At 32.1% G+C, this 14,778-nt stretch overlaps 1 long non-coding RNA gene across 1 annotated transcript; it reads left to right on the top strand.

Moving 5' to 3' along the window:
- Positions 1-3,471: 3,471 nt before the first annotated feature.
- LOC129232494 (uncharacterized) lies at positions 3,472-13,384 on the top strand. Its single transcript, XR_008581357.1, has 3 exons — positions 3,472-3,587; positions 9,079-9,133; positions 13,312-13,384. It is a non-coding gene; the product is annotated as an uncharacterized LOC129232494 (long non-coding RNA).
- Positions 13,385-14,778: the final 1,394 nt, after the last annotated feature.

The raw sequence follows: 14,778 nt of genomic DNA, 5'->3' as shown, positions 1-14,778 counted from the left end.
TTTCATTGTATTATTTTAGTACTGCTCTTTGTATCAAACTTCATGGAATCCATTAAATGCAATTCAGGTAAATTATATAAGAATGTTGTGCTACTTGTACTTCTTTTTTTCTTTTGCAAAACTAAGTCCTGGCTTAATGTATTTAATTATTTTCAGTTAGAATTTCATTGTGTATTGATAAGAACCAATTGTGCACTAGTTTTATCAACTTGGGGGGGGGGGGGTGGATTTCAGTTTAATATTGATTGCTTACATGCAGGGAATAAATTGAGAATAACTTGTTTAAATGTAAATGTTCATTTAGACAACTTTTTATATCGCGAATAAGAATTTTGAATTGTTTTTCAATTGGAAACAAAATTTGATTGCAATCTTAATATTATGTACTGGGCTGGAAGTTGTACTATGTATATTCAGGTTTTGGAAAGTTATTAAAAGGAATAAATAAAATACATGTGAAAATGTATAAGCAGTGCAGGGGCTGCTCCATTGTAGGCAAGATATTTTATTAACATCTAGTTCAAGTAGTTTTAAATTGCATTACTAAGAGGATTTTTTCAAGCCACTTGCTATAAGAAAATTAAAAGCTGTTGCTTAAAACTTGAAAATCTCCAATTATATGTTTAATGAAAGGGCTACCTCTTTAAAGTTTTATCACAGTGAACTAAAATTTTGCATTTTAAATTCTTATAATAGCTATATTAAATTCTTATATTAATAATTTTTTTAAAAAATGGAAAGTCATAAACATAAATAGACAAGTAAGAAGGTACATAAAATGATAATAAAAATTTTCATTCAAGGAATGCAATATGCCTAAACTGTATTTTTGTGTTTTTCAAGCTGCTTTAGGAAAAGATTGTTGGACTTTCCATTCTCCAAAGAGCTTGGAAGAAATAATCAATAGAATACAATGCACCAAAACAATGAATGACAACTTTTTTAATTATCTGAGAGTGAAATAGATCTGAAAAAAAAAAAAAAAACTGAAAGGCGTTCAATATATGTATTTTATAGTGATGATAAATATATTAAACTAAAATTGCTTTAATTGGCTTTTTTATTTTTTAATTTAATTTATATTTCTTTAAAAATTAGTTTGCTTCATTTTGTCAAATAACATTGGGGCTGCAAACCTGATGAATTTTTAAGGGAAAAAAAAAATAATTGTAATAATAAAAATTTTCGTAACTAAATGAGCTACAAATTGAAGTAAACTGAATTTTAAAAAAATGATAAGTTGAAATAAAAAATAAAATAGTCAAATAAAGCTCACTCTACACAATATAAAGCACTATAAACGGTCACCCGACGCCGAAGGGTGTGTCTGTGGACGACCCTAGGGCGCCGTGAGACCGTCGCTTTAATGTGGGTTAGTCCGCCCTAAGGCGATCCTGAGATGTCTCTGCGCCGTCCCTTAATAGTCGCAGTTCGTCTCCCGGACGGCAGACGGTGCCCTTCTGGGGACGTCTACAGACCGTTATTGAACCCGGACATGGGGGCAGACTTAGGACGCCGGAGAGTGACGTTGCCGAGACGCCTCTATCGTCAGCAGATGACGTCCCAGTGACACCTGGGCGACGACATTATGCTGAGTGGGAAATCAAGGAAGTTCTGATTTCCTAGGGTGCTCACCTGGGGGGGGGGGGGGGGTCATGGCGCAGACTGCGCCATTAAAATATTTATAAGGAGGCGTATTTTTCTCATTTGGGGGGAGGAGCGCAATATTGAGAGGGGTGCGCCCTTGCCCTTAAGGGGACACCTCTGTGATTTCTAAGAGGGGAAGGCTTGAGCCCTCACTTGCCACCCGTATGGGCGTCTATGGCCGGAGCACCCCCCCCCCCCCTCCGTAAAAAGAGTCCCTCTAAAATGAGGATAAACATATCACTTAAAACTAGCCCCTTAAAAAAACCTAATTAAAGCAGCCTGTGTACCATGAACCCTCTCTCTCCACGTATATTTCTTCCTAAATAACGTCAACGGTCCTGTTCAAGCGACGCATCAAATTAAGGACAGTAGTCCCTGAAAATCTTCATTTGAATGACAGGGGTGCTCATGCCCGATGGGCAAGGGCGCAACTCCTCAAAATCGCAAAAAACACCCAAGCAAGAGTCCCCCCGAATGAAAAAACCCCTAAAAGCAATCCCTAAAAATGCCATGATCCTCCCCCTAGGTGGGCACCCCTGTGAATGGGAACATTTAATACTCAAGAACTCAAGCTATATTATAAAAGAAAAACATTCCCCAAAAGTCTCCATTATCTCCTTTCCAATACATAGCTCTTAACCCCTTCCGCCCTCCAAAAATGTAGGGACTCTACTCTATAATACTAGTTCGAAATCCCATGAGAACTAGTACTAGTTAGAGTCCCTAAGGAAAAAAACAAATTCAAGGAAAGTCCTCATCGCAATAAGGATCCCACAAAATTCTCATACACATCAGCATTTCTTAAAGAATAGGTAATCAAAAAGGAAACATTTAAAATGCTTTCGCTTACGACAAAGCCTCAAAGCTTTTGTAATATTGATTCTGAGCGTATTTCTCTTTACGCAAGAAAAAAATGGCAACCGACAATATTACTTAACTATATAATTCGTCATGTAATTTATTTCCTGTAGAATTAGAAGTTTTTCGCCAAAATGAGCGATTATTTTGCCAATAAGTAGTCTCTACTGGAGTAGACTACGTTAGCCAATCATAGCTTCTTATTTTCGAGGAGTAGTAGCAACGTCCCACTTAAAAATATGTAATAATATCTAGATAACCAACAAAATCAGAAAAAAGTTTTTCCGCTGCCTGTAAAACAGTTATTTGAAGCTTAAATGACATTCAGGAAGCTTTTCCTCTATGAGTAAAAAACATATACATTATAAATGCCACTAGGCTCTGCAACCGTGTTTGTTCAAGTTTGTTTACAAATATGTTGCTTTTGTGTTGCCATGGGTGCAATGGGATTTGGTAAATATAACAGGGTTGGTGGATAATGGTTCGGTTATGAGTACTTTTATAATTTGAAACTTTGAATATGTAATTGGTTTTATTTACAGTATTTATACAGTAGTAGATAGTAGTGTTGATGCCCAGTTAAATCAAGGAATATTTGCTCTGTAATTTAATAGTTGCATACAGGTGTAAATAAATACCTTTATGCATATAATCTGCAGTGGGAAAGTAAAGCGCAGTATCAACAGAAATGAGGTTTGCGATATTTAAGAAATGCGTTTTGAATTCCATGCTAATAACAGAAGGGAAATGTTGGAGCTTCTCGATTTTTAGTACTTTATTTGGAGCGGAAACCAAATGAGCAAGTGTACAATAAAGCTCTACAATAGATTACTAAAATACAAAAAGAAGAGAGAGAAATTTGCGGATACTGCATTTTACCTTCCTACGGCACCGTATGCATATAAATGATCTAATTGTTTTTTTAACATGATCTATAAAATTCTAAGGAAATATTTTTTTCTTGCAGTATAAAGTGATGGCAATAAATTAGCTAATTTGGTATGGCTAAACATTTTAAACGAGAGTCATGTTTAGATGCAATTGAAGAAACAGAGGAGCGAGTGGATTACCTTAAGGAAAAGGTAAATAGTGTTATTATTTCTAATAATTTTTTTTCGTATTAAATTTAAAGTTTATTATATTACTTTCACTAATGGCTTTATAGTTTATTGCTATATATATATATATATATATATATATATATGTGTGTGTGTGTGTGTGTAGTTTTGTTCCATATAACAGGTAATTTTTTATTATGGTTCAAATTAGTGAAGGCTATTTTCATGCATGACTTGCACTCAGGGGCGGATACAGGCTTTCATTTTAGGGTGGGGTGAGGGGGGGGGGGTCATGCTCAAGAATGTAGTCTTACATTCGACAATTTTCTTGAACTTTGGTGTCAACAAAAACACAAAATTGGACCTCAGTTAGTTGAAAACTTAACTAATTTTAACTACTATAAATTAAATACTAATAATTTAATAATTAATTAATAATAATTTAATACATTTAAATGACCTGGTTAAATTGTATTAAAACCTGTTTTAGACCGGTATATGCACCAGACAGCACAATAAATAAATTTGATGAAAATCTAATAAAAATTAAATGTTTTATGAATATGATGAATTTAGATATTGGTCAAAATTAAATATCAGCATAACATTCGACGAATGACACCCATCCATCTTTGATTATAACTTTGAATGATACATGACACATCCATCTTATATGCAAAAAAATACTATTAAAACTTCTTAATATAATAGTAAAAAATTCGGCGAAAATCTTCTTTAAAATTAAATATTTTAAGAATATAGATCGGACACTGTTGAATACTCATCCCGATTCTTTTCAATTGTAGAAAAATCAGAGGTGAATGAAGACATTGCAGTCTCTAAGTCTAATACAAGAACTCCGGATTTGTTTCCATCGGTTTTGGGTTCTTCAGTTTTTTTTAAACTTATAAGAAAAGTTGAAAAAGACAACAATGTTTTGTCACCCGTTCGATTTGGAAACTCTTCTCCTGCACTCTCTCAAAATAAGTTTTAAAGCGTGTTTTTAAGCTACCTTGGACAGAGGCGTAGCTAGACCCGACTTTCGGGGGGGGGGGGGGGGTATATTATTTATATATATATATATATATATATATATATATATATATATATATATATATATATATATATATATATATGTGTGTATATATATATATGTATGCTTTTATATATATATATATATATATGTATATATATATATATATATGTGTGTGTGTAATTTTTTTTAGTATTAAAAAAATAAGAGGGAGGTGAATGTTACATACTTTGGAATGGGGTGCCCCAATTCCGATATTTATGTCAAACAAAACAAAAGCAAAGATTTTTTTTTTTAATGTTATGGAAAATTACATTTTTTTTTTCTCTTTTCCCTCCATTTAATTTAAAGTGAAATTTTCTAGCAACATCTTGTCAAAACCAGTCTATCCAAATCAGGGGGAAATCACATATCTGATGAGCGTGTTTCGTTCATTTCAGTGTGACTGCTTAATTTAGAGGCTAACACACATCTACAAAAGCTGGCATCCCTGAAAGCTAATAGATACTTCCATTTCCTCCTGTAAACTGGATGTGTGACTTTCAATCTCATTGGTGGTCAGACTATAAAGACTATTTTTATCAACTTGGCTTGCATGAAATAAAATAAAAAAAGACTTCTTGAATTATAACCCGCAAAAAATGGAATTGTTTTTCATATCATTATATTTATATGTTGCTTTTTATGTATTTACATTTATGCTAATTCTAAAGCAGTTAATAAAATTTGAATAAAAAAAGTTAGGGGAAGAAATATAGGCAGGTATAAAGTTATTCGCTCAAAATGCATACCATCTGTTCTCCTCTCAAGTCTTTATTTTTAATATTTATTAGCTACTTTAGAATTTACATAAATATCTATTTGAGGGAGCAACAACAATTTTCGAGTATTATAAACGGAAGTCTTTTTTATTTCCTAATTTTTAATGCGAACCAAGCTAACAGAAATAATCTAGATTCATTTCGTTTTTAAATATTTTATTCATATAATGCTATGCAGTTTTTCTTTTGAATTAAAATAAAATTACCTTCAGAAGGGTCCGATAGGACTTAATGCTGCTTTGCAAACTGTACCTTGTTTTCTTCAGACGACATTAACTTTCTCTTTTTAGAGCAATCCTTTTTCATCATTTTTATTTTTTTCTTTGGGTTTAAAAAAGCTTGTTATCGGTTTTGCTTTCTTCATTATGCAACAAACTTTCACTTAGAATGTACTATTTTAAACAGACTGTACGTTACTAAAAGAATACGCAGGTAAATACTGGCTGAAAAATCAATGTGATTGCAATGGATACTCTGGTTAGCAAAGGTCGTTTTGACTATGACCTATGACACACACGAGACCAGACCAACCAAAACCTCTATCATCTCGCATTCCGGTTATGCTATCATTTTCGGATTCGAAGCCCAATGAAAAAAACATTTTCTTCAACTAAAACAGAGGAATTGTCTTCAAGAGCTGAGGAGGCAGTGGAAAAAAGGGAGAAATGCGTTCCACGAAGAGGCTTTCCAGGAAGATTAACCAAAGGACAGTCGTTTCGCGCACTTTCTTGGAAGAAGAGTAAAGGGGTTTAAATTCCACAGGTTTGACATGTAAGATGAACATTTCAAGTTCATGGTTAAATGTCATTCAAGTTAAAAGCCATTTCGCTCTGTTATCTGGATTAGTACTGGTCTTATGTTGCTTTCTTTCTTAAAATTGTGATTCCTTAGAAAACCGAAATGATAGGAGTGAAAAGAAAGTATAAGTTTTTTTTATCAAGTGATGAAAAAAGGAAAATAGTAGAATACTGGCCAAGTTAGATTTGCAGCAATTGCTAACCTCAAGAGGATAAATAATGAATCCAAAAAAAAAAAAAAAATCAGGGACCAAAAAGCAATAAAAGACTTTTTCTTGAAAAAGATATGCTTAAAGTTTCTTTTACTGTCAAAATGATCCCTATAGTCCGCAATAAAGCACTTAATGATGTAATAATAGAATAAATACCTAACAAAACTAATAAAGAGGAATTTTAATCAAGAGCCATATTGTCTTTAGTATCGATTTCAAATTTTCGCCATCATATTTCAAATTTCTATAAAAAGTTTCTTAAAGCCCCCGTATCTCAAAACCTCTTTATCTCGATTTTTTTTCTTTAATTTGAAATTCAAAATATACAGATTCGACTGTATGCAATATTTCCACTGCGCGGCTCATAAAATTAAACATATTGAACAATTTGCAGAATCTATGAGAAAGAAAGGCTGCATATACGTTGGATTTAACTAATCAATCTCATTTCTAAAGCGAAGTGTCAAATTTCACTCAATTATCAAGAAATTGTCACAGCAGAGGGAGGCGTCCTTTATGCTTGAGGGTCACACATGGAGCAGATTTTCAATGGCATTGGGGGGGGGGGGGAGCAAAGTGAATTTTTGACCTTTGTTACTCTGAAAAAAGTCGTTTTGATTTATTTTCTTTTTCTTCTTTTTTTTCTTTCTCTTCTCTCTTCCTTTTCTCTCTTTTTTTTTTGGAGACTAACGTTTTGGGGAGGGGGGGACAACCTCCCCCCTCAGCTACACCCTTGACCTTGGAGGTGTAAAATGAAGGGTAAGTCTCGAGGACCTCTCTTCCTTCCGCATTCGTGGTTAAGTCCCTATCTTTTTTTATTAAATTATTGATACAATTGTTGTGGAAAAACCATACCGTCCCACTCCCCCCAGTATTTCTTTTCTAAGACCATTTTAGTTCTTTGGTTTTTTTTTACAGTGAAATTTTCAATTTCCAAGTTTGTATTTCTTTGAAATTAAAGTGTTTGTGATTCGTTAAAATACTCTTTTAACATTTTGGACTGATGTGGGTACTTTTCAGCGACACCTTAGGTCTTCTTCTCCCAACTTTATTTTATTTTAAATCTCATGCCTTCCAGCTAGAATCTCTTGGTAAAGTTTTGGTTTACTATTGTTTTATACATTCAAACACTTCATTACAATATTTGAAATCTAGCTTACTGCATTTTAACTTTTTCCTAATTAAAACATGCTTCGGTGGGAAATTATTTATCTATTCATTTATTGTATTAAATTGAAACTTGTCATGACTTGTACATGACATGAAACTTGTACTATGTACTGAATACTTTTGATCGTTGAAAAAAACGTTTGTAATTTGTCAGAATGTCTCAAAAAATTTCAACTGCCTTCAGTAGGTAAATTAAAGTAAAGAACCGCGGATGTTCTTAAATAATATTCAAAGGTTTGATTGTTTAATATTCAAGGGTTGCATGTTTGTTTCAAAATTTTGCTGAAAAAATACTTTTTTGTTGTTGGAGATCCATTCGGTATTTTATTACTACCATTTTTTTTTTAATACTGAGAAGGTTTTCTTTCTTTCTTTCTTTTTTTTTTTTGGTTTATCACTAAATTGAAATTGGCAGCCTCCCTTCCCTGGCGACGGCCCTTCCTTTACGTGTTCATTGTCCCCTACAGATTATCATAACAGGCAGCTGTTAGGGCCTTAGAAGGTCCTGGACATAAATGCAACAAAGTTTTCTTATCGGTCGATGAATTTACAGACACACAGTTAAACATCTTAATCCTCACAGCATGAGTTTGTATTCTTTTCTTTTTTTCAATTTCATAACCATTACTTTTCTTGCAGCGATTTTCCTATAAGCCGTTTATAATATACCACATTATTATGATATTTTTTGGGGATATTTAAATAGTTTTTTTTAAAAAGGAGGAAAAAAGGAAAAGAAAAGAAAAATCATTTTTTTTCTTTTCTTTTCTTTTTCTACTATTCAATGGAAAGATTCAATGCTGCCCAAACAGAGGCAGCCCACCGGGCATTTGCCCGGCTGCCCAGCGGTCCCATCCGCCACTGATGACATCAGTAATTAAACTCATTAAAACGATCGGTAATGTTTTGAAAAGTTCAAAAAGTAATCTGTTGATTCTACTAATAACTTAAGAATATTTATAGCAGTAGTCCTAAAATACTTGGGTTGTACTTTTAGAAGTAAACTTTTTTTTTTTATAATGGTGAAAGTAAAATTCCAACTTTGAGCATGTTTGCCCAAATATCGTTTGTTTAAGAAGAAATAAAAAAAAGTTAAAATGCTGAGCTTCATTTGAAAAATTAGTAAAAGTTTCTTCATAAGAAAACCAGACAGAATTTTATTACATTGGGTATGCAATGTGTGACTGATTTCCACTTTTTTGTATTTATTTGTATTATTTGGATAGTTATACATCCATACACAAACCTTTTATCTTAAATTAATTTTAAAACAAAAAGATGTGGATGAAAAGGATGCAAAAATCTATTGTAAAGTAGTTGTTCAAGTGTATATACTTAATTAAAAATGATTTATTATTATGTTATTTATTTTAGTATTTGGTTTTATTTTTATTTAATTATCTTTTTTAAAGAAAAATCATACTAAGTAAAATATTTTAAACAATAAATGTAAATATCTGTAGTCATGTTTTTAAATTTCAGAATGAAAATTTGGACATCAAAAAGCCTGCAATCTTCAAGCACAAAGAAACCGTTGGTGAGTCATACTTACATAGTCATAGGGGCCAATATGTAAAATTTTAAGGGGGGAGAGTTCAGATACTTCCCCCATGGTTTTAGCAGGAGTATTTTTCCTCATGGAAACAGTTTTCAGTACAGATTAGAATGATTAAAATTTGAAATTTTTAATAACTTATTCATTAATGGCCGGGGAAAAAAATATTTTTTCATTTTTGCAAAGGAAAAAAGCCCTGAAAGCAAATTAGTTCTCATTTCCACATAGTCCACATGCCCCCCCTATGCAAATAGTTAAGATTTTTTACTGAATCTGAGAAAGTTACACCTTTATTGTCAACTAATTCAGGCTTTTTAACATTTTGCACTTTCTATAACTTATAAAATGAGTCTTTTGCTCTAAAAGTGTAATTTGCTTCTTTGCACAAAATAGTTACTAATTAGCAACTTTCAGCTCTGTGTGACTACATATTCACATATAGCAAAAGGAGTAGCATTTCTACTTCAAACTCTTTATGATTTTTTATTGTATTGCTTTAGTGTATTGCATTGCCCGGCTTTGCACGGTCTGCCTCGAAAATAAAAGTTTTGTCAAGTGACACATGTTCAACAATCAGGCTTCAATTAGAGAAAAAAAAAAATCATCAAAAAGTTCTCGAAAAAATTAAACGCAAGCCTCCATTAATACAATTAGAATCCTAAAAAAATTTAAAGAAGATAAATCGCCAAATAATAATCAAAACGGGAAATTTTTATCTCAAAACAAAATTTTATTTAGTCACAGCCAAGGAAAAAAAATGGCAACCTGCTGAATGCTAATTTACAATGAGATCGCGCAAAGAATAGTTTGTCAATTTAAAAATTCTTTTTCATTATCCTTTGCAGTGCTTTTTTTACTTTTTTTCCGGTGATTTTACAGCCTTTTTTTTTTTTTTTTGGAATTCCAAGCAAATGATGGGTGTTTTTCTCTATAGGTGTTTTTTGCTGGCTTTCAAATTTGACCTGAATCAAAGAAATTGGATAGGGTCTGGTGGGGGAAAGTGGTCAATGGGGTAAAAGTGGTCATTCGTCAAATAAATGACTATAGATTGGAAATAAATGTTCGAATGAATGTGAAAATTTTATTATCGAGTAAGGCAGTGAGAAACTACATTTTGAGTACAAAATTTTACAACTGGCAAAATTGTATTTGGTAAAGAAAAAATATTTTGTGTGAATATGAAAAGTTTTCAAATCTAAATACCTCTTTTAACTTCCTTCGGAAATTTTGTTTGTAAGAATTATGAACAGATTGACTGCATAGGAAGCTTCCTACATGTCTCAAAAACTCTTACCCATTAGCAGTTAGCTGAATATATTTTAGATAATTTTTTAGAACAATTTAAGTAAGATGGGGTGAAGTGGTCATAATATTAGGCTTAACAAGTATTGTTCTTCTAATGTCACTTTATCACTAAGTATAAGGCAGATATAAATTAAATATTAATTTCACTTAATATGTATTGTTTTTGCAGTAAATGGGGTTAAATATACGAGTATATGCGTGTGCATATGCATATATACTCGTGTAAGCACGTATACAGACGTATTCACATAAATGCACCAATAAATACATATATGGGTGTCTGCAAATATTTCTACTCTATACAGATATACATTCGACTCTACACGTATATACTCGCTTATACTCGTATATATATAATTACTTATATACTCAGGTAGACACGTATATACGCGTACGTACTCGAGTTGACACTTTCGAGCATATGATATACAAGTATACAGGTTGAGTTTAAACTTTTGGGCAAATTATTAAAAGGTGTTAGAGGGGAGGATAGGAAGCAAGAATCATAAGGAACATATGGTTAAAAAAACAATACTGACGCGCTACATGCACGCAAAGCCAGAAACTGATGGATGCAAAACAGGTCACAAATTTGTTACACAAAGACAATTTGTCACAACATTTTAGGTCTCAAGAAAATTTTAAAGCGATTGATGAAATTTGCGGCCTGCAGCTGTGATACATGTGTGTCTCAATCACAAAGCACGCTCTGTTGCAATAACGAAACTTTTGAAAAACTTTCATCAGCCGCTGCGCCTTTGTTGCAATCCATGTATTAGAGCTACTACAGGCCGTAACTTTTAACAACTGCTTTAAATATTTCTTAAAAACTAAAATCTTGGGTAAAATCATCTTTGTGTAACAAATTTGTGATTTGTTTACCATCCATCAGTTTCTTGCTTTGTGTGCATGTAGTGCGTCAGCGAACGTAAGTTCCTTATAATTCTTTGCTTCTTATCCTCCCTTCTCACACCCCTTAGATTTTTTCCCAAGAGCTTGGATTCACTCTGTAGGCACACATGTATATAAGCTTATATACTCGTGTATACATACATGTACTGGTGTATACACATAAATGTACGTATATACGTCTATACAGGTATATGATCGTATTTGCACGTATACATACGTATACTCGTGCTTCAAAATGTGAGTAGACATGTACAAACACACACTGGATGTATCCACGAATTAACTCATGTATACCCATATGTGTGTATGTACACTTATATATGCGTGTATATGTCTACTCTACACGTATATATGCACATATGTATTCATGCATGCACGTATATACTCGAGATACAAGTGTATACTCATATGATGTTCGTTTACACGCGTATATACCCGTACATACACGTGACACGTATATACTCGTGTAGACACGTATACACTCCTGTAGGTAATCACGTATACATGCTTATATACTCGCGTATACACATATATACTTGAGTAGGCACGTGCATGCATGTATCTGATGCATACATGTATTTAATCATATATGAACGTGTTTACAAATGTTTACACGATACGTATATACTCGTGTATACACACATATGCTTGTGCATATACTTGAAACTATAAATATAACCGAAATATACAAATATTAGGGTTTTTTATCATGGTTTTGCATCTCTTTTTAACTATGACCACTTTCCCCCACCCCATGGGGTAAAGTGGTCATAAATACAAAGGGAAAAGAAAGTGTTATAACGCTACTTAAATCAATATTTATTTTCCTAAAACTCAATGTACCGTGTTCTTTAATAATGCAATGTAAAATAAAAACAAAAAAAGTTTAAGTGTTTAAGGAATTTATTGTATTTATTATTCATCTAAGTTGAAAACCTACGATTTTATGACCACTTTACCCCACCAGACCCTAATTATTTCGCGTAGAAAGAGCCATTTAATGCCATTTTCAGGTCCTAAAATTAAAATTCAAACAGTTCGGTTCTTTTTGGGCATTTGAAAACCCCCCTACGTTACTTCTCAGATGCCCAAGTACCTCCCTGCCAAATTTGGCCGAGATCCGACGTAAACTGGATTTGTATAGGGATCATACACATATACATATATGTTCTCAGTTTTATTTATATAGATTCTATTATCATATTTTATTAGGGAATATTAAATTAATTTTTCTTGCAACTGTGCTTGTTAAAAAGTAAATGTTATTGCTAATATTGTTCTTTTTATTTCCATAAAATTAGAAATTCAGAAAAAAATGTACTGCAAAACAATCTATCCAAACACTCACAGAAAATATTCCTTAGTAGCATTTTTTTATGAACCCTTTAATACTCAGTCATGTGATAAAAACAGCTATCTATCTTTGAATGAATTATAAAGTCACTTTAAAATATTAATTTTAAGAATAAAAAAACTAAAAAATGAAGGCTTTAAGAAAAATAATGTATTTGGACAAGAACTTTTTATAATGAAAATTGACAGCTGCACTGCAAATTTGACATTTAACATTTTTTCTTTGATATATTGCAGTGTTTAATAATGCAGATGTAAACTTTTTACCTTACGTGATGCTTATTGTCTGTAAGAAAATGTAAAATTATAAATCTGTAGTAGTGTTTCTGTTTACAAAAATTATGTGTAATATTGCATTTAAAATGTTGAGGCACAAACATTGCACACTCTCTGTAATGTATCTTTTATTTTGATAGAAGGATCGTTAAGTAGTACCATTGAATTGAGCTATTAATTAAAATAAATAACAAATGCACTTGAGTGTTAACAAATATACCTGTCTATTTACCATTAACACAAGGAATAACAACAGGAAAATAATAAAATAATACATATTAATGACAATAATTATACCTAATTGATGTTTACAGATGTGGTCCAAGCTGAAAAAGATATTGAGAAGGCGCAAGAAGAATGGGATAATTTAGGGTCCTCTGTTCACGGCAAGTAATGTGCATAACCATTTTCTAAGTATTTTTTCTTATAGAAATAAAAATGTTTTAAGATTGCTAACTTTTTTTTGAAACTAATTTAAGTGTAACTAGAATATCATACTCCTAGATTTGCAATGTCTATGACTAAGGATTTTCTAGTGTGTTTTCGAATTTCATTCTACATTTTGTTATAGTTTGTACATATTGCAACAACTTATGTTTTTTTTTTTTGCTTCTTATTTTTCTTTTTTGTTGAAAAAGTACTTTCTTATGTATCATATTTTATTCATAGTTTATCACATTTTTTTCTTTTCCACTAACTTCTTTTTTTTGCAATTTTTTAACCAGGGACCAACAAATCCAGAAGACTCGAAAAAATAGCACCTTGGATACTAGTAATTTTAGAACAGGAATCTTTCAGAAGTCATGTTAGAGTGAATTTCTCCAATATACTCTGAAATAATTTGTCTGCTGTCTAAAAAATTTTACTGGCTTCTGAAGGTTTATAATTTTTGTCAGTCCCTGATGATAAACATTCAAAATCATTTAGAATAATTATTTATATCCTTTTTTTGTGATATTTTTAAATAAATTAACATTTTGATTTTATTATATTTTTATTTTTATATAGTCAGGGTTGAAAATCTTTTTCGCATCCGCGATTTTCCGCTTTTTGTATTTTTTTTCATTTTCTGGCCGCCGAGCATTTTCAAGCGATCCGATCACGATTGTGTTCTTCCCATCAGGTTTTTTTCTGACTCACATGTTCTTTCTAAGGTAGAAAGAAGAAAGGAACTTCGTTTCGTGGGTAGGGAGGGGAAAAGGCTCAAGAATGACATAGAAAGTGTCAGTGTTTGTGCATTTTGAAATCTGATTGCATCCTCTTCCATAACACTCGCTCATTTTTGTCTACTATGCCATTCTATCACTTAAACCTTTTTAACTTTTTGTAGACTATTATGACTATATGAGTGTGAAAATTGCTCATTTGCAATCTTAAATCAGTATATTTGACTTTATTTTGACTTGTTCAAAATATCTGTTTTGGCTTTTGTGTTATTTTTAAAATCGCTCCACTTTAATGGCACAGTTGATTAATATCTGACTTTTGCAAGTCTAAGTAAAAATAACCCATCAGAAAGAGATTAATTACTAGAAAAAGAACAAGGTTAAAGTGCTTTTGTATAAAATTTAAGTATTCATAAGCAATTTAACAAGAAAAATGTGAAGTTCAGAACTTTGTCCTTAGCGCGATCCGGAAAATGCTCGCCATTTTTTTCTCCCCCTCCTTTTATTGTGATGCAAAATAGTGATTTTTCAAAAGTAATTCTAGTTACATGAACGCAAAATAGCAATATTTTTAATGTACAGTTGTCTTGTATTAATCCTGAAGATTGCATTGAA

The sequence above is a fragment of the Uloborus diversus genome, unplaced genomic scaffold (assembly GCF_026930045.1).
Source record: "Uloborus diversus isolate 005 unplaced genomic scaffold, Udiv.v.3.1 scaffold_1202, whole genome shotgun sequence".
In the NCBI taxonomy this organism is placed as follows: Eukaryota; Metazoa; Arthropoda; class Arachnida; order Araneae; family Uloboridae; genus Uloborus; species Uloborus diversus.
Note: the sequence above shows the minus strand (reverse complement) of the source record. Positions and strands in the feature narration are given on the sequence as shown.